This window comes from Canis lupus, chromosome 17 (assembly GCF_003254725.2).
Source record: "Canis lupus dingo isolate Sandy chromosome 17, ASM325472v2, whole genome shotgun sequence".
Taxonomy (NCBI): domain Eukaryota; kingdom Metazoa; phylum Chordata; class Mammalia; order Carnivora; family Canidae; genus Canis; species Canis lupus.
In genome coordinates this window covers 33596726-33617280 of record NC_064259.1, presented here as the reverse complement: position 1 = coordinate 33617280, position 20555 = coordinate 33596726, and the positions used below count along the sequence as shown (strand labels likewise).

General features: G+C 42.1%; 1 long non-coding RNA gene across 1 annotated transcript; it reads right to left on the bottom strand.

Annotated features, from left to right (window-relative positions):
- Positions 1-951: 951 nt before the first annotated feature.
- Positions 952-4312, bottom strand: LOC112664465 (uncharacterized). Its single transcript, XR_003139732.3, has 3 exons — positions 3622-4312; positions 3408-3542; positions 952-1518 (listed from the first exon to the last, which is right to left on the bottom strand). It is a non-coding gene; the product is annotated as an uncharacterized LOC112664465 (long non-coding RNA).
- Between the last annotated feature and the right edge of the window lie 16243 nt (positions 4313-20555).

The following is a 20555-nucleotide window of genomic DNA, read 5'->3' as shown; positions in this document are numbered from 1 at the left end:
CTATGCTGGCCTTAATTCAAGAGCAGGAACTCTCCACATGATAGAAATGAGAAAGATGCCTTGCTTCCTTTCAGCCCATCATCTTAGGAGGCAAGCGCTCTTTCTCACGGATCTCTAGAAGTCCCCCTGAAAAGGACTCTTTTTGGACCTAATTGGGTAACATGAACACTCTTCCACCAATGGCTGTGTCCAGGGGGAAATGGTGTGTTCTGAGTGGAGAGCTTGGCAGCCCCCTCCACCAGAATCACCCGCAGTGAATAGGGGAAGGAGCAGCTCCGAACAGGTGTTCACGGTTTCCAGCCACCACTCCAGTTTCATCTCCAGGCACTCCAAATTAATGCCATTTTCCAAAGCATACCACACTACTTCACAATTCTATATTGTATCCCCTTTCCAAAATGACTTCTTTCATGTTTTCCCCCATTTGTCCAGCAAGACCACTTCATAGTTGTCTTTCCTCGCCATTCCGCCCTCACACCAGCCAGCCTGGTTACAGCCACTGAAAAGGATTTGCATCCAAGTTGACTGAGATTTGAGGCTGCATCTGGGGCCCAAACAAAAGTGAGCCCTGTGGTTCTGCTGTGCTGGCCGCACCCACATTTGGAAGCTGGCTGTCCTGGAGCGCCTGCAATGTGTTGTGTCGGCTGAGGTGTAAAATGTCATCTTGTCCAAAACAAACAGCAGTGCCAGAGAAACCCTCATCCCCATCACACAGGGACTGAGTGGGGGAGAGGGCTGCAAAGGGTTGGCTGCCCACAAAGCTCCAATTAGCCCCCAAATTATCTCCTGCATCACGTGTGCAAGGATTTCTAACCAAAATTTGCTGGAAAATGGATTCTCAATGCTTCTGTCTATTTACCTAATACTTAACCCAAGGATAACAACACACATACAAATTTAAAATAAAACACATGTTGCGTTTTTTTTTAAATAAAAATTTGAAACAGATGGTCTCTTTTAAGACAAATATTTATTCCCCTGACATTTTTTTTTCACTTACATGTTTATATTTTTAAATATAGGCTTTATGCAGAGACCTTAGAGATGTCACGATAATAAAATCCATGTTGTTCATAATTGTCTATTTCCTAGAAATGCAGGGCTGGAAGCAACCTCAAGAAGCTATCTCTGGCATCCCCCTCTTCCAGGCAGGCCAACGTGCGACCAGCTGAGACCAACTGGTGTTTATTCTGTTTATCTTGGAGACTTTTGAGGAAGGAAGCTGTAAACTCTTTCTTACTGAGTCCATGGACTCTCCACTGGGTTGCGGATCTCTTGGCTGGGTAAAGAGTTCTTGGATAGGGCAGAGTTCAGAGCAGAGCTGCTTGGGGAGATTTCTTCCCTGCTGTCTTCTGAGTTACACTCTTGTCAGTCCCACCCTGTATTTGCAATGCAGCTACTCAGACTTTGTCACCACATGCTTAACTTGGGTTCCATTGTCACCCAATCAGATCCCTTCGTACACACCTCTGACAGGGCCAGCTCTTATCTTGACCAGGGCCATTAACTTTTCTTCCCCTAGGATAGGTGAGGGTCCAAAGGGGGAATCAATAGATGTATGACATGTTAGGCAGAAAAAGATGGATACTTTTCAGAAGTTATTGAGGAGAGGGAGACAGCCCTGAGCCTGAAGTATGTGATTTGAGAGTCTTTTCTTGGTGAGAGGTAAATTGATTTTTCTGTATTCTTGTAACCAGTTAGCTTTTGCTGTGTAACAAACCATTCCCAAAGGGTACTGACTTAAACATTAAAAAAACGGTTCTTTCTCACTATTCTGTGGGCAGGCTGTGCAGATTGTGTAGGAAGTGGTTTGAGAACCTGGATCAGATCTCTCTTTTGCTTAAGGCTCTCCTTACACAATGTTATGATTATAATAACATCCGAGTTCCTTACTATGACTTACAAATGCAACATGATCTGGTCCTCGCATTTCCTACATCATCCTGTTACTATCTTCTCATTGCTCTTACCTACTAAGTTCAGCCAGAATGGTCTTCTCTCTGTTCTTGAATATATACATATGCCATGTTAAAGCTCTATCCCTTTCCCACTTAGAGCTTTTCTGCTTGGAATGTTTTCCCCCTTTCTCCCACCCCCCAGGCTTTACAAGGCTTTTTATTTTGATGTCAGCTTAAATGTCATCCCTCAAATAGGGATCATGTCATCTTGATCATCTACACTAAGGTAGCTAATGAACCACTTTCTATCATCAAACCATTTGAATTCTCTGCATGTTTCTTGACAGCATCTAATGATACCTCCATTTATTTATTTGTTTCTTTTTATCTATAGTTTGTCTCCCATCTCTGACTAGAATGTTAGTTCTAGGACAGTACCTTGTCTGTCCAGTCACTATGGCATATCCATCATCTAGGACTTTGCCTGGCACATAGTATGTGCTCAAGAAGTATTGGGGGTGGTGGAGGACTCTGACTTCATCCTTTAGGTCTTAATTTCTTTTTTCTCCTTGACTTAATTGTGAAACAAAAAAGAAAACCCTCCATTAAATTCCTTAGGGGTAATATAATCTGGTTCCTTCTTTATAACAATTCCCTGAAGCATTAAGTACTTACTACCTGATATGGACATGTACAAAATAACTGCTGGAGAATCTCCATTTGCATTGGTTACTTAAAATAAATTCAGGAACAAAAATGAGAACTCTAGGAACACAAAGTTAAGTTACATAGCAATGAATTATTTTGATGATTCCTTTTATGGCAATAACTTCACAATGTGACCTTTTCTTAAAAATATTTTAAAAGTTAAAAAAACTTCACCCTAACCAAATATTATCAAAGGGCTTATGATAAAAAACAATAGATGCCTATCCCACTTCACTCCCCTATCTCCTGTCCTGCTATTGAGAAAACTCTTTTTATCTGTTCCTGTTTTTAGTTCTAAATAATACGCTTATATCATTCTTCCTTGAGTTATCAACTTCAGACGTTATCTTTTGACTTCTGGTTATGATGGATGAGGATCAAGCTTTCTATAATTTTCTTTCATGTTGCAAGCTTTTCTCAGTATCTGGGAAATCCCTGGCTGTCATTTATATGGGGAGATGAGGGACTAAGCAGTATGCCTGGGGCCACTGGGAGGCTTTGGTTGGAGTGAGAATGGAGGCTCGGGTGGGTGCTTTCTGAAATGCTATGATTTCTTTGCTTTCTTTGCTCTGAGGTATCATCAACAAGCCTTGCTACTTCTGTTCTCCTAGACAAAAGTTCCCTAGAGAAGAGTTCTCCTCCACTGTTCTCTCCTCTGTTCTCCACCCCCAACCCTATATACACACACATCTCCCTTCTCTCTCTGGCCTTGGTTGCAGTCCATTCTGTCAGCCCAGTGTCAGTCACCATTCTGTATACAGATTTTAAGTTACATGCTCACTTTACACTTTTATCACCCACCTTGTCTGATGTTTCCAAGTCTTGACCCTTCCCAAGCCACTTCCTTTGCTTCATCAGCTCTTCTTTATTGGCATTAATATTTCCAGAAATGGGCTGAAATTTTTCCTCTGCTAAAGGACTCCTCTCATTTTTGTCCTGTATTCAGGGTTTATAATTTAAAAAATTAGTTTTCATGGGGTCTCACAGAAGAGAGAAAGTGAATGCATGTGCTCACCTGCAATCTTTTGCCAGAAAATCTTGATTCTTCTTTTACTTAAAAACTTAGGCTGTTCAGTTTATATCTTTATTATTTCTATCAAAGATAGTTACTCTATAGACTGTTTTTCTGGTCAGCTCATGATGTCCTTTGTCCAGCTGCAAAAGATAGACTCTTCTTAGCTTGTCTCTGCTCTGCAGTCTTGGAGCTCCAGCCCAAGCAGGTGATCTCAAGGTCTTTTTTCCAGCTTTGCAAGTTCTTGGTTATTTTTACTGCCCACTCAATGCCATCAGCACATTTTCTGGGAAACTTTTTTTTTAAAGTAAGTTCTACACTCAACATAGGTCTCAAACTCATGGTCCCAAGATCAAGAGTCATATGCCCCACAGGACTAAGCCAGCCAGGTACTCTGGGAAAACTTTCATCATGGCAGCAAGCTGGGTTTCTTTTATCAAGCCAGAGGCTTCCTGATGGTGGAGTCGCGTTGTACAAACTAGAGATTCCCAAGGATGTGATGATGATTTCATAATTAAGCAGGGCTTCCTTATTGGCAGGAGTGCTTCCCTGATTAGATTGGAGGCATCCTATTGGCTCCTATATTTCTTGTAGGACTAAGAGGTGTGAGATTTTTGGACATTTGTAATGAATACAAATAGTGGTAGGAGTAGGGTTGGTGGCAAGGGCAGTCAAGTGACACAAGCCTAAGAAGGTAAAAATAGCGTTGCTATCTGGGCTGGCTGGCTGGCAGCTGGCTGTTGGTCCTAATCTCAGAGAGATGCTGTCTCTCACCATATTTAGGCATCATTGACTTGGAGAGCTTGAATTTTATCTTTCTGGGATAGCTCTGGCTCTTTCAAGGGAGTCTATATAAGCAAATGAACCAACCAGAGACCCCCTCATCATACAAAACTGTTGCCCTCTGAGATAATAATTAATAATAATAATAATAATAATAATAACTAAGTGTCCAGAAAAATGCAGCTTAGGATTAATGGAAATGTCAGAGGTTGTTGGGCTCTGACATTGTGAAGAAGAATTCACAATTTAAGCTATACTTTTAGCTTCCTCAGAGGACTACAAAATTCTAATTTGATCTAATTCTAGCCTTTATTGGAAACTACGAATGGAAACTGAGGTAGTAGGTTTAAGACACGATGAGTAAAAGCATAGCTATGTTTAAGAAAAAGATGGAAACAGAATTGGTATCAAGACCAATGCTTTCTAAATGGGAAATGAATTAAATATGCAATAACAGCAAATATGTTGAGTTATATTACAAGCATACAATAATACACAGCCATTAAAATCTTACTTGTAGAACACTTAAAAATATGGAAAATTGATAAAACTTTATGTGTGGTGTGATTCTATTGTTATTAAAATATGTATTTTGTATAATGCATGGTTTTGTTTTTGTTTTGATAAGCACTCTCAAGGTAATAAGTGGGCTTAGTTTTCTATTTTGAATTTTCCGCATTTTCACCATTAAACTAGTGAGCATGTATTGAAATAAAAATAATACATAATATATGGTGTACACTAGAGGTTGCAAACTTAGATTTCTATAGAATTCAGAAATGCAACAAAGAGGAGTAAAGTGGGCTGAGTTGAAGAAAAATCAGCTGCTAGAAATGTAATCAAGCTTTCTTTCATTTTTATTTGAACGTTGCATAAGCACATAACATAATACAAACATGCAGGTATTAGAGATTATATATTACATTCAGAATTGAAAAATATAACATTAAAAAAGAAATATTTAATTATTATTATTTTTCTTTCATAACTCATTACTCCTTTGCTATATAACCAGAAATATGACACTTTTTCTTTTGCCCCAACATGTCAATGTCAGGTCTTGCGTTTCACATTGCGATGTGCTGTATAGAATTCAGCCTTGAATCCTTTAACTGAGAGCAATAGTTTTATTTAGTTTCATAATGGGAAACAGCTGTTCACGGCTGAACACGGATAGAATCTTTGTATGATGGTTTTTATATTTAGGGTAACTACTCTTGAGATATTTGTAGAATTTTGGCATTCTAATGTTGCAAAATTTAGTTTTGAGGACTCAATTGTGGTTCAAAAATTCCATTTGCCATAATCTTAATTAAGAAAGGTGAATTGAGGGGTGTTTGGCTGGCTTGGTCGGTGGAGCATGCAACTTTTGATCTTGGGGTTGTGAGTTCGAGCCCCATGTAGGGTATAGAGATTACTAAAAAGTAAATAAACTAAAAAAAAAAAAAAAAAAAAAAAGAAAGCTGAATTGAATAACAGAACTTTATTTTCATAAAATTAGAACCTTTTTGGGCACCTGGATGGTTCAGTTGGTTAAGCGTCTGCCTTTGGCTCAGGTCATGATCTTAGGGTCCTGGAATGGAGTCCCACATAGGGGTCTCTACTTCATGGGGAGCCTGCCACTTCCTCTGCTTCCCTCTTTGTTTCTCAGAAATAAATAAATAATTTTTTAAAAATTAGAACTTTTTTTGAAATCTTGTCTTCAACCCCACAATTTTGGGAGAGCAATTTAAGTGATCACTTTCATTTCTAAAAATTAATTTTAGCATAGGAAAGTGGACCAGGTTACTCCTTGCCAGATGAGTTTCCCAAAGATATAATTTCACTATGAATGAGCAAATTTGATAGGGTATTTGCATAGTTGTGAAGATTCTTGCAGAGAAGTACCCAAATGGGTTAAAGAGCTCATGATACTTTCTTTTTAAAAAAGATTTTATTTATTTATTAGTGAGAGAGAGACAGAGAGAGAGAGAGAGAGAGCAAGGGAAGAGGCAGAGGGAAAGAGAGAATCTCAAACAAACTTTGCGCTGAGCAGGGAGCCTGACATGGGGCTCCATCTCACAACTCTGAGATCATGACTTGAACCAAATTCAAGAGTCAGATGCTTAACTGACTGAGCCACCAGGCACCCTGCATATGATATTTCTTTGATTCAGTCTTTGCTGGTGACTTGGGGTAAGCATTTTTTGTTGGATGATATGAGTAATTTAACAATTTTACAACTGTTTTTCCCATCTGCAAATAAAGACACTAACATTATACACCAACTAATCTTAATTTATCAGAACCAATGAATGTTATGACTATTATGTGTCTAATGCACTGAATTTTATGCTTTCAGCCATGGGTGTGAATCCAATTCACTAGGCCACGATATGTTCCATTTTGTTTCTTATTTATCAGCACAATTCCTGGTGAATTATTTAGGTACTCCATTGTGCAAATTTTGCTACTTTGGAAACTTATTTAAGTTTGATAACAAGGTCAGTGTTAGTGCTGACCACTTCAGGAGCTCTGTTTCACAGCCGGTCTTACTAATTTTGACCTGTCTGTTTTAAATTTTTCAAGACTTCTCAACAAACAAAACTAAGCCATTTCCTGGAGTTGTGCCTGTGATGGACACCATGCCCAAAAGTTCTCCAATCACACCAAAGTCTCTTTGGAACCATAAATAAATATAGCTGACTGGGTGGTATTATTTTAACTGGGCTCTTATAAGCCTTTCTAGGAAATGCCACAAATGATTGAACTTTTTCACACAACCTGTCCTGTAAGTTCTCAGCCATGTCGTCATCTTGCTGAGCAACAGTATTTCTGTTTAGTCTTCCATTTGCAAATACTTGTTTTTTTGTTCGAGGCATGAATTTCCTTTGTCCTCAGTAGATACTCTTTTACAAACCCACCATTCATAAGTTTTCAGTGCCTGAGCTGTATTCTCACCTGTTTTACTCCATAACTTCGTTTCACAGTTGGATCACTTATTTTATGTGCATTGAAAAATTAAACGCGTTGAAACTTCAGTCCTTTGTTTTCAGATCCTTAAGTTTCAGTATAGCCGCCACAGCCTCTTTGGTTGAATTCTTTAGATACCAACCCACTTTATTTGCTTGTCAAATTTGGAAGAATATTTTTAATTTCTACAAACAAACCAAAAAAGCCATTTTCCATTTTTCTGCAAATTCATGGCCTTCTCCGGTCTCTTTTGTTTCCCTGCTTTTGATGGAATTATGGATATAAAAGAAATAAGGTGACTTTCTTCTTAAGTCTATTGTGAGAAAACAGTTAAGCACAATAAGTGACTACAGAACCTCAGTCTGAGTGACAGGAAGAGAATAGGGAGTGGCAAGGAGTACGGCAATATGGGAAACTGCTCAGTTCCAGCAGACTCATCCTTTGCTGGAATGTGCCTCCAGTGTTGCCAGATCTTCTAAATTTTTAAAATATAAAAAAGATGTAATGTACATATTAAAAAGTATGGATTTAAAGAGTATAGCTTGATGAACTTTTCACAAAAGTGAAATGGAACATGGTGGCATAGCCTGCAGCTAGATCAAGAAACAGAACACTGTCAGGCCCCATAGGCACCCTCACATTCCCTTCCAGTTGAGATCTTTTACTTTCTTAAGAAAAAAAAAATCTGAATTCACATGTGGACTCTCAATTTCCACATTTTGTCAAGTAATTCAAAACATTTAAAAACCTCATGGCCAAACTAAACACATATTCTCACCAGAGTCAGACCAGAGGACTCCAGTTTGGAGTCTTGGGGTTTTGTGTGTGTGTGTGTGTGTGTGTGTGTGTGTGTGTGTGTGTGTGTGTGTCTGGCACCCCACACCACTCTTTTCTTCCATCTAGAAGAGTGAGTGTGTTTGTGCTACACGATCTCAGTCATGATTGACTGGGGTCTTTCTCTGGGATTTTGGGAGTGGACACTGAAATACTCTTCAGCTGGGTAGTGATGCTAAAAATGAGAGCTTCTGTAGCCCCAGGGCTAGAACAGGCTCTATTCCACTGTGTCCGTGGAGCAGCAGAGAGAGCCGGTGTCCAGAGAGAAAAATAAAGCATATGTGCAGAGAGAACAGAGAGAAAGCATATGGCAAGAGGGACTGAAAGAGGGGAGAAGCTGCTTTGGTTCCCCAAAAGCTTTCTAGCTTTTCAACTCTTGATTCTAGCCTGTCTGAAGCCAGGAGATAGCAGGGATTGAGGAGCTAAGTAGGCCAGTAGGCTTCTCTAAGAATTCAGGAGGAACAATCACATGGGTAAATCACAGCAAGAGATGCAAGTGACACAAATATTTAAGAGATGTTGGAAATTGGATTATCACCCCCAATTCTTCACTCCCTTGCTGTAATAGAATTATATGGCCATGCCCTGTGCCATATGACTTTACATACACCCTACTGGAATAAGTGGAGCATATATTCTCATCCCTCTGATTTGGGGCTTGGCCAGTTGACTTGGCTTGGCAAATAGAATGGGGTGGACTTGACAATGGCTAGTTCTGGGTCGAGGCCTTAAGAGTCATAGGGAATTTTCATTAGACTTTTCTTGTGCTTCCCCCATCTGTAATGAGAAGAACCTGCCCTAGGTAGCTGCTGGTCCCAGAATGAATGACATATAGAACTGATCTATACCTGACCTAGACACTGGATCAGTCACTCCACCCCATCCACAGGCTATGGGTGAAAAAAAAACAACAACAACCCTGTTCTTATAAGACATCAAATTGGGGGGGGGGTGTTTATTACATAGTATTTTCACAACAATAGCTGACTAATACAGAGGAGAACTGGATTCTAGCAGAATTAGGTGCTACGAATCAAGGCAGAAGAAGTCTGGCTATACCAGAGTGGATAAGGCCTGGAGCAGGAAGGAAGAACTCAGACTCAGAGGCAACATGAGCAGTAATGTCAGCTCTTAGAGGTCATTGCAAAGGGCACCAGATCCTTGTCTGATTGGAAGAGGGAAATGAGAGTGGTCTGGGGGAAGTAACTGTCACCTCATTGATCATCTGGCTTGTAGGAAAATCAGAAGGAACACAGCAGCCAAGCAGTTATAACTGAGCTGGTGACATTATTCTAAGGCATCAGGTCTGTTCGAACTTGATTACTCCCACCCCTTAGTCCAGCTTGGTCAGACTTACTCAGGAGCTGCGAGCATTGGTGGACCTGGCTGTAACGATTCTGGGAAAGTAGCAGCAGGAAAAATACAATGGGAGAGGGCAAGAGCAGTACTGCAGCTCCCAAATGCTCGAAGCAGTGTGAGTGTGTCTGTGTGTATGTGTGCGTCTGTGATGGCTCATCTGTTATAAACCTGATAGTTACCTTCTGTCCACCTGTTTGCTATTCTTGTTAACAGCTCAACCTAGAGTGGGTTTGAGGCTGGGAAGCTATTCCATATTATGACCATGTTCACCAGCTCTCTGGGAACTTAGAGCTTCAGGTGAAGCCCATGAAACTAGACCAGTAGGACAACTGGATAAGCACGGCAGGAACTCGTGGCCCGTGGCTTCCATCACCACAACAGGAGATGCTGGGCAGGAGTAAAAACAGAGAGTGTTTCTGGTTTTCTTTCTTGAAATTCCTTTTCCCGGGCGTATCCAACCTCAGGAAGCTCTTGTCATCTCCTAATTGAGGCAGATGAAGATGGCAGTTCTGCAGGGAGGCGTTTCCACTTAATCAAGGCCAGTCATACCCAAGTTCTAGGATTAGGCAGCGATCTGCAGATCTGCACAGTTGCTCGGGCAGCCTGTTTTCTGTCTTCACTACCTTGTTATCTGGCCCTTCTCTGAATTCCTGTAGCTTTTCCAGGACTTAAACAATGAGATTAACAGCTATCATTTTTGAATGCCTCCCATATGCTAGGCTCTCTAGTGGATCTTTTACAAATATTATTGATAATAACAACAGTGAAGATAGCTAATATTTATTAAGCATTTACTATGTACCGGGCACTGTGCCAAGCCCTGTACATGTATTAACTTATCAAGAATCTTCACAATGAGGCAACGTGGGCCTCATTACTTTTACATATGAGTAATACATGGTGGAGTCAGGATTTGGATCTAGATTGGTCTGACTCTGGGGCCTTTGCTTTTTTTAAATTCACGATTCTGTCCTGCTTGGTCTTGCTGTCTAGCCATGCCAATTAATTACTAAGGTGCCATCTAATTACCAAGATAGCCTGGGAAGATATGAAGGGCTGGGTCATAGGTTAGGAGGGTGAACGCAGTGTGGTGGCTATCCCCACGTAGAAGTCTCATGAGAGGCTCATAACAAGGGTAGGGCCAATGTCCAACAGGAAGCATGGGAAGGCTCCAAAAGGTGAGTGGAGCAGAGAGATGGACAGTTCAGAATGTCATATGTCCTAATAGGCAGTTGAGTGATGCAGGAGCCTGCCAACAGAGGGCAGGCCCTGGTTGTTGGACAGGGATCCATGGCTAGGACACTGTGCCCTGGAGAAAATGGGGCTGACCAGGGCACAGGCTAGAGTTCTGGCTCTGCCCTTTACTAACTTCTAGGCAAATTACTGACCTCCCTTGAGATTCAGTCTCCTTATCTATAAACTAGATATAGAGAACATTGCCTCCTTCATAGGGTTGATATGGTAACTAAATGAAACAACAAATATGAAGTACCAGTGGTAGTGCCCTTGTAGTGAGCACCAAGGAAGTGCCCACTACATGGATGGCTGTGTTTTAAAGACAGTGACTCAGGCACAGTGAAAAGACAAGGCAAGACTCAGTCTGTCATAACTGAGAATCAAGTGAAATGTCAGAGGAACAGCATCCTAAAGTTCCTTCTGATGGAGATCAATGTTTTAGAGACTGCAATGGAGTCAAATAACTTCAGTCCCATATAGAGGAGAGTGGCTGAACTGGAAGCACATCTTCCTCTTTTCATACATGGGTTTCATACTCAGTCCCATACAGCTGAATGGCTCTTGTTCAGGGCTTTGGACTCTCAGTTCAATGCTCTTTCAATGTGTGGTGCTGCTGGCAAATAAACACCTGACATAAACTGTGGACCACCTGTCAGTGGTGCATTCATCGTAGTGGTTTTAAAACATGTCTGAAATTCTTTGGCACTCCTCCCATCAGAAACTAGCACTGAATTCCTCTTTCCTTGAACGTGGGCTGGATGTGGTGACTGGCTTCTAAGAAAGAGAACGTGGTGAAAGTGGCGCTGTGAGTCTTCCAGGGCTGGGTTAGTAAAGGTGATTACAACTTTCTGTTTGGCTCTGTCTCTTGGGATGTTCATTCTTGGAAGCCGCTGCTATGCTAAGAGGAAGTTCAGGGCACATGGAGAAACCACGTTAAATGTTTGGTCCATCGGCAGCTCCAGCTAAGGTTCTAGCTCTCAGCTGGTATTAGTCACCAGACAAGTGAGTGAGCTAGACTTCAGGTGATTTGATCTAGCCTTGGAGCCACTCCAGCTGACACTAAGTAAAGCAGGGATGACTTGTCCCCACCAAGCCCTGCCCAAATTACTGATGAATGAAAAAAAAGGGTTGTTGTTTTAAGCCATCATGATGTGAGGTTGTTTGTTACACAGCAAGAAGCAAATGAAACATGCACATACATAGTGGCAGGGAATCAGTTGGACATAGTGCTTTAGAGTTTGTATTTTGGCATCAGAGAGCTGACTCAAAGTTTACCTCTATTATTTGCTTGCTGGGCAATGTTCATAACAATCTTGAGACTGTTTTGCCCCCTGTAAGATGGTGATAATAACCATATTAATTTTATTTATTTATTTATAAGATTTTATTTATTTATTCATGAGACACACACACACACAGAGGCAGAGACACAGGCAGAGGGAGAAGCAGGCTCCACACAGGGAGCCCGATGTGGGACTCGATCCCAGGTCTCCAGGATCATGCCCCGGGCTGCAGGCGGTGGTAAACCGCTGCACCACTGGGGCTGCCCCCATATTAATTTTATGGGTTGTTTCATTAGTTTACTAGGGCTGCCATAACAAAATACCACAGACTGAGTGGCTTAAAAACACCCAGAAATTGATTTTCTCAGTTTCAGAGGCTAGAAGCTCAAGATGAGAGTGTTAGTAGGTTTGTTTTCTTCTGAAGCCTCTTTCCTTGTAGATGGCTGCCTTCTTGCTGTTGTCCTCACATGGTCTTTCCTCTGTGAGCATGTCTGTCTTTGTCTACATTTCCTCTTCTTCTAAGGACACCAGTCATACTGGGTTAGGGCCCACCCTAAAGACCTCATTTTAACTTAGTTGCTTCTTTAAAGAGCCTATCTCTAAATATAGTCACATTTTGATGCACAGGGTATATAATTCAGCACATAATCATTGTTATGATGCTTAAAAGAACTAGATAAATATAAAAAATAGGTTAGTGGTGGACACATAATAAGTGTTTAATAATTATGGCCATCACTATCACCATATATATGACATCAACATGATGATACTTGATGCCCGAGGGGAAATTGTCTCTCTCCTTTACTTGGATGATAAGAGAAGACAGCTCCTACCAAGCACAGTTTGTCTCTCAGACCTCCAGCTTGGCCCCCTAGCTTGTTGATGGGGGCAAGAAGGAGCTGAGGAGTGTCCTCTGAAGGGAGGGTCAGCAGCATTTCCTGACCCTGCCGAGGCAGCTGCTTCCTCTGGTGACCCTTGGGAGGGGCTCCCTGCTTGAGCCTGGGAAAAGGTCCCAGGGCAGTCCCAGGGCAGTCCCAGGGCAAACCCAGGTAAGGAAATGTAAGACTGAGATGGTATCCAAACCAGGAGCCACGGTCTATCTGAAATTGACTACGTGCTCCAGAGCTGACCCTCAGAGTTGGTCCCACTGGAGGCAATTTGGAAAAGGTATTTTAGAGAGAAAGTCCTGATTCAGAGAACCTTTCTGCCAAGTCCTTTGTTTTCCTAATGTTGCCGCTGTGTCTGGAGCTGAATTTTCAAAATGGCATTTTCCTGGAAAGGATTTTTTGGTCTTTTTTGGAAATGTCTCATGTAAAACAAGATCACCAGTGGGCTGTTGGGTCTAGTCTCTCAGGAGCAAGTTTGGAAACGGAGTGGGGGAGGGGGAGACAGAATGGGAAAAGGAACAAAAACATAGAGAGGGAAAGCAGGATGGGACAATGGGGCCCACATTCCTGTGTTAGAAACAGGCCCAAGGCTCAGGATTTATTCCAATGGGTCAAGCATCATGAGAGGAAGGGGGGAAGTGGGCCCTGCTGGCAAGGCTATGGGAATGTCCCCTGAGAACCTGCTGGCACCATGATCATAGTCTCTATTCATCATACAAATGGGCCTGTCTCTGGGCCTCCCATCTGTCTCCCTTTCTGGTCTTGCATGAAGGGGTAGGGGCAAGAGATACAGCAGGCTCTGATGAGGGCTGAGGCCAGGTATCCTCCATTAGATTTGATTTTCTTCCTGAAGAGAGGGACTCCAGGTGGCATTCATTCTAGTGGCTCTGTCTTACTCTGTCCTGGCTGCTATAATAAAGTACCATAAACAGGGTGGCTTATAAACAACAGATATGTACCTCTTACAGTTCTGGAGCTGGAGGCTCAAGATCAAGGTGCTGGAAGATTTGGTGTCTGGTGAGAGCCTTCTTCCTGTCTCATAGATGGCTATCTTCTGTGGAAGGGGCAAGGGAGCTCTCCTAAGTCTCTTCTATAAGGGCACTAACCCCTTCATGAGGTTTCCACCTTCGTGATCTAATTGCCCCTGAAGGCCGCACCTTTGAATACCATCACATTGGGGCTTGGAATTTTAACCCATGAACTTTGGAGGGATATGAAACATCTAGTCCATAGGTTCCATGAGGGCCTGGCTGTGTCTTATCAGACTGGTACCCAAGTACAGGGACCCTCTTTGATATAAGAAATCCCTAGGCCTGGGGATCTCATTCCCTTGCTTGATAGAGAAGCTTGCTTGATAGACCTTACCGACCCAGTGACCTACTCACAATCTTGCTTCTCCACCCCTGTAAGCAGCACGGGCAAGATGTGCTGACAGTAGGCCTTACCCTGGGCAGGCTAGCCACCGCCTTCCTCCAGGCCCAGGGCCAGGGTAATTGCTGTGGCCAAGTGGAATGTCTGTGGCAGGGAGACTCTTGGAAGCTCTTTGCAGAGCTGGCTTCCATCCTCTGGGCTCCTGTGTTACTCTTCTGTCCATTCCTCACCCTGCCCTTGCCTCTCTCAGTGCCAGCCTCAAGTGTCCTGGATTGAGGTGACCCTGTGCCTCAGAATGAAGTTTGGGAAAAGAACAGAGCAATGGGAATGTAAAAATCATTGAATCTTAGAACTGGAAGCCACTTTAGAGGTTATTTTATCTATTGTCTTATTGGGACCATTCATTCATTCATTCATTCACTCACTCAATAGAACCCTACTGATGCCAGTTCTATGCCAAACTCTGCTCTAGATATTGGGTATACAGCAGTGAACAAAACAGACACGGTTTCTACCCTCATGGAGTGATGTGTCTGATTCTTGCAAATCCAGCAGCATCTTCATTCAGCGTCCTACAGATTCTGTAAAACCTCTATGTTTTTGGTGCTCTCTCCCAAGGTGGCCCATTTCTATTTTGGACATCTCTGAGTCAATGTCCTTCCTTTCTGTAATCTCCACTCATTTGCCTTATCCTGCTTTCAGATAAAATCTCTCACTCTGATGGTAAGTTTGGCAACTCTTGCCTTTCTTTCTTTCTTTCTTTCTTTCTTTCTTTCTTTCTTTCTTTCTTTCTTTCTTTCTTTCTTTTCTTTTCTTTTCTTTTCTTTTCTTTTCTTTTCTTTTCTTTTCTTTTCTTTCTTCCTTTCTTCCTTTCTTTCTCTTCTTTCTTGGAACCCAGAGATTTTGCTTTATATTTATAAGCATAGCTATGTTTATAATTTTTTTTCTATATTTTGCTAGTATGGATTTGTAGAAGAATCAGAAGTTCACATTAGCTCATTCTGAAAGGCCGTTCCATTTTTTGAAGCTCTTGGGCCCCTTGCTAGGTCTTCTCTGCCCTCTTGTCCCTCACACAATGAAGTGTCTTATCCTAATTGTCCTTCTTTCATGCTCTTCCAGTTTGTTCATGCCCTTCTTAAAGAGTAGGACCCCTGACAGAGCTGGGTTCTCCAGGTGTGGCCAGACCAAGAGGTCAGAGGCTATTGTCACTCCATAGTCCAGACATCACACTGCTCTCCATGAGGTCTAAGGCCCCAGCAACTAGTTGGGCTAAAACACCACAGTATTGGCTAAGATTGAGCTTACAAAAACCTGTCGGGGCTGAAAAAGAAGAAGAACAGCCATGAGATGCTGGGAGGGTGTCAAAGAGTCAAATAGGATTTGAGGGAGTTAAAACAAAGGAGATGTTGCCCTGTCTGTGAAGCTCTGGGGAGATATTCCCCAGCCCTGTCTCAGGATTAATGACCTAATGGCAGAAAAGCTCAGGAGACTGGCCTCACAGTGTTTTCTTAATTTATTTAGGTTATTATTTGCCCTTGGTCTACTTTTTTTGTCAGGTCTAGATTTTCTTCTTTAGGTTGTTGTGTAAGCACCTTAAATATCTGATTAGAAACCTTGCTGTGTTCTGTTTGGTGTGGTTTGTTCTGATAAGCTTGGATTTTATAACCCCTAGGTCTTTTGTAGAGAAGCTGGGAAGCAGGGACCTGTAGTCAGATGGAGATAGTTGCTATGGAATATTTATTTAGTAGATCAGGAATTGTACCAGTTTTCACCTCAAAAGGGGGCTGGGGAGAAGAAATGGTTGGCCCTGGGTGGGGGGAGAGGGGGGCTGGAGGGAGGGAGTGAGGGAAGGAGAGAGAGAGAGAGAGAGAGAGAGAGAGAGAGAGAGAGAGAGAGAGACTGATCAGATAGAAAGAAACTTGTCATGTGATTTTTCCAAATCCCTTAACCTCTCTGGGTCTCAATGTTTTTTTTATCTGTAAACATAAAGCATTGACTTTGACCCCCTGCCTTAAATGATTTGAACTCTGATTCCTCTGGTAGAGAAAAGATAGTGTGAGGGTCATGCTCCTGGGAAGAGAAAATACTGCATATCTCTCTTATCATGGAGCTCAATGTCTCAGAAAAGCAGTTTTTAATTCTTAAAGTAATAATTATAGTAAACTTCCATATGGTACTCATGATGGGCCTGACACTGTTCTCATCTCTCATTTATTTCATCCTCATAGCATCCCTAGGATCTAGGTACAGTCATTATCTTCATGTTGGAGCTAAGTGTGACTTAGCTAAGTAAGTGGTAGGTGATGTGTCCAAGATCCCACAACTAGAATATGCCAGAGTGGGAACTCAAACACTAGCCATTTGGCCACAGTTAGTGCTGATAGCTTGTACATTTAAGAGCCAAGAGGCAAGGAGCTTAAAGAGTTCTGAAAAAAACCCAAAGACACTTTGAAAATCCTTGGAAAAAGAAAGAAAAAGGGGAGATAGCATGTAATAGGGGACTTGACTTAGTCTTACTTGAAGGGCTTCCCAAGAAACTATCTATTGACCAAGATCTGGGGGATGAGAAGACAGTAACTAGATAGGATGAGAGGGTAGATCCTGGCAGGCAGCAGGATCAGAATATGCTGAGGGAACAGAGTACAGTCAAGAATTGGAAGTTGTTTTTGTACCTGTAGCCCAGGGAGTGAATGAGTATGGGGCAAAATATGGAGAGGAAGGTGAGTAGGGTCCAGCCCGTGCAGGGTTCTCTGCATCTCTGTCTGTCGCAACCTTTCTCAACTTTGGCATCATTGACATTTGGAGTTAGACAAGTCTTCATTGTGGATCTTGTCCTATGTTTTGTAGGATGTTTAGTAGCATCTCTGGCCTCTGCCCTGTAGATGCCAGTAGGATCCCCCACCCCCCCAAAGTTGTGATAATCACAAATGTCTCCAAACATTGTTGAATGTCCCCTGGGGGGGGGGGGTTGCAAAGTTGCCTCCAGTTGAAAACCAATGAACTAGATATTTCACTTTTTGATATTTGTTTTTTTTCATTGTCAAAAGATGGAGTCATGGGGTCACTTTATAGATATGAACATGGACCTGAGTCTCCTTTGGCCAGGTCATAGCCAGGCCTGACCAGGTAGGTACAGCTTTCTGGAGATCTTCCTTGGAAACCATACTGTTCAGATAGAGATGCCGTCCTCAGAGTGGACAATGCTAAAATTAGTGCCCCAAACTAGAACATGAAGACTGGAGAACTGCATCAGGCTTAAAGCGAAAACAAAGGGGGGTCTTCACAACCAGGCCCTCTAAAATTTCAACACTACATGATACTTTCCCATTATGCCCATTTCTCTTTCTCCCACAGCCAATGTAGCTGTGTAGGGTTTAACAAAGTAGGCCTTTTACAAAGGAAATTACCTTAAATCAAAAAGAATAGAAACAAGATACTTGGCATTAATGGTAATAATAACCAGATTCCTGTGAAAGGCTAAAATATTGCTACTTTAGTCACTGATTGTTGTGGGAATTTGTACGTTTCAAACCCAATATGAAGCCCTCCTGGAACTTCTTGTCAAGAGTTTTCTGCTGCTGCCAACTAACCCAGGGAAAAGGAGAAAGCATTGTTTTGTCTAGCACCATTCTATCACCAGGAAAACAAAGTTCTAGGCCATCTGCATTTGTTCTTTTCCTTTTCTTTTTTTTCTTTTTTTTTGAATGGTTTAGAGATGCTGCAAATACCACAGTCTGGTCTATTGAGGAGCATGACCCTTACCCAGGATATATTCTGACCCCTTTGCCTTGTTGTTGTAGGAATTCCCTGATTTTCCTTGCCCTCATCCTGTAGGACTTTGAGAGGATAAGGAATGACAAGATTTGACTCAGAAATGATAATGCTAGTGATCCCTGGGTGGCTTAGCAGTTTAGCACCTGCCTTTGGCCCAGGGTGAGATCCTGGATACCTGGGATCGAGTCCCATGTCAGGCTCCCAGCATGGAGCCTGCTTCTCCCTCTGCCTGTGTCTCTGCCTCTCTCTGTGTGTCTTTCATGAATGAATAAATAAATAAAATATTAAAAAAAGAAATGATAATGCTAGAAAGACTGTCCACAAAGAAAACTGCATTAGCCTTTTCCACATTTCCCTATTTCTTGGAACTTCTGCCTTACTTCTTCCTCCAGGGATCCTGAGTCCTGGCTCCGAGGTCACCCCCTCTGAGGGGACTCAGCTCAGAAAGGCACCTTGTCTCTTTGCCTGGAGGTCATCTTGGCCAGACTGTGGTCTGAGCAAGGAGCCAGATCTGTTTCCCCAGGTCATAACTAACTTCCAATTACCCATCTCTCTGGCTAAATTATTATGCCTGTTTCACAGTCAGGAAAGTAGGCAGTGTGGTCAACTCAAAATCAGAGTTGGGCTTTAGGCAAAAAGCCTGAGGTGTCAACATTGCAACAATAGTGAATATTTATTGAATAGTTACTATTAAGTCAACCTATGCCAGACACTCTGTACACGTTATCTCATTTAATTATTACATCATCTCTTTGAGATAAGTACTATTTTTATACTTCTTTTACAGATGAGAAACAAGGCTTAGAAAAATAAATTATTTGCTTAAGGTCACACAGCTTCTAAATGGCAGAGCCAGGGCATTCAGATCCCAAGTGTTATTTGTACTCTCTACCTTTTGTTGCTTCTCTTGACACTTTTGAAGACTTTCTGAAGAGAATTGGAGGGGATTGTTGATGTTCCCAGGGGAACTCCACCTTTGGAACATGTGGAAGCTTTGAGAAGGCCAAATCTCAATTATTTCTGAAAAAGTTGATCTCATCATGGCTTTGGGCTATGCTGGGCTGAGCATGTGCTCTGCTTCCTATTTAAAATAAAATATATCATATTCAAAGAAAGCTTTATAGTTATAAATTTCAGTTTCATTGATCAAGTTCATTATCATCTTTATGGATATGATTTAAAGACAATGTGGATCCTCATCCCTTGGCATCATGATAAACTAAAGTGATTTCTCAGGGCTTTAGTTTCCTTATTTGTAAATGAGGGGTTTGGGTAACATGATCTCTAGAATCTTTTTTGACTCTATGGCCAGTGTCTGTGCACACATGTATCTAGAAGCCCACTTAAAGACCTAGAATGCCTTAGTGAGGTATCAGTCACTTCCCACTGGCTCCTACAATGTAGAATCTGATTTTAGGTGGGCAATCACTATAACTCAGGATTTGCAACCCTGATCATCTGAGCCCTGCGAGAATGCTATTTACACACAATCCCCACCCCTCACTGTCCCAGATCTATATACAGTGAAGGGTACTAACGAAACTAGCTGGTTTGCTGGCGGGAGTTCCTGTTCTTTCCAGGAGGAACATTTAAGCTAGTCTTCCCACTCTGAAGGCAAAAGGTAGACTAAATAATCTCTGTCTTCCATGGACCAGAGCTGAAGGGGGATGTAGGAAGACTTGTCAGTGGAGTTACCATTCCAGTGTATGAGTTTCCTCGGGACAGACTTGGAGAATGCCCAAAGGAGGAGGCACATGAAACCCACAGTGAGGGGAAGCTGGAAGGATGATTTATCTTGGTTAATCCTGGGGGCCTCAGGGAAAACTCTGTCCCAGAAAGGTGCCTCCTCACAAAGCCTGTCAGAACTGATCTCACATGCAGGTGAAGAAGGATCCAGGGGAGGCAGGATGGGCTTAGCTGGGCATGTTCACAGTACAAGAGTACAAAACTTTGCCACAGTGTAGGCGGCATCAAGGGTGTAGTGGGGAGCCAAGTCAGTTATCGTCCAAACAATACTGATGCATAAGAAGTAAGGAGAGAGAAAATTAGTAGAATGATCTAATACTGATATAGGTCAAAGTTATGGCATCCCAACTGGAGGCCAACTTTGATAGAGTCATAAAGATTCAAGAGTGCTTACTGTGTTGTGTAAAAGAGACATTAATTAGTCAACCACAGCTTGTGGGCTAAATATGACCACTGACCCTTTCTGTAAATAGAGTTTACTGAAATATTCATCCATTCATGTATATATTGACTATGACTGCTTTTGTGTTACAGTGGCAGAGTTGAGTGGTTGTGACAGAGATCATATGGTGAACAAAGCCTGACATATTTACTGTCTGCTCCTTTATGGGAAAAGTTTGCTAACCCCCAATGTGGAGGAAAGAGCACGTTGTTCTAAGCCTTGGATCAAACAAATTGGAATCTACACTCGTTTTTATAATCTACCTTT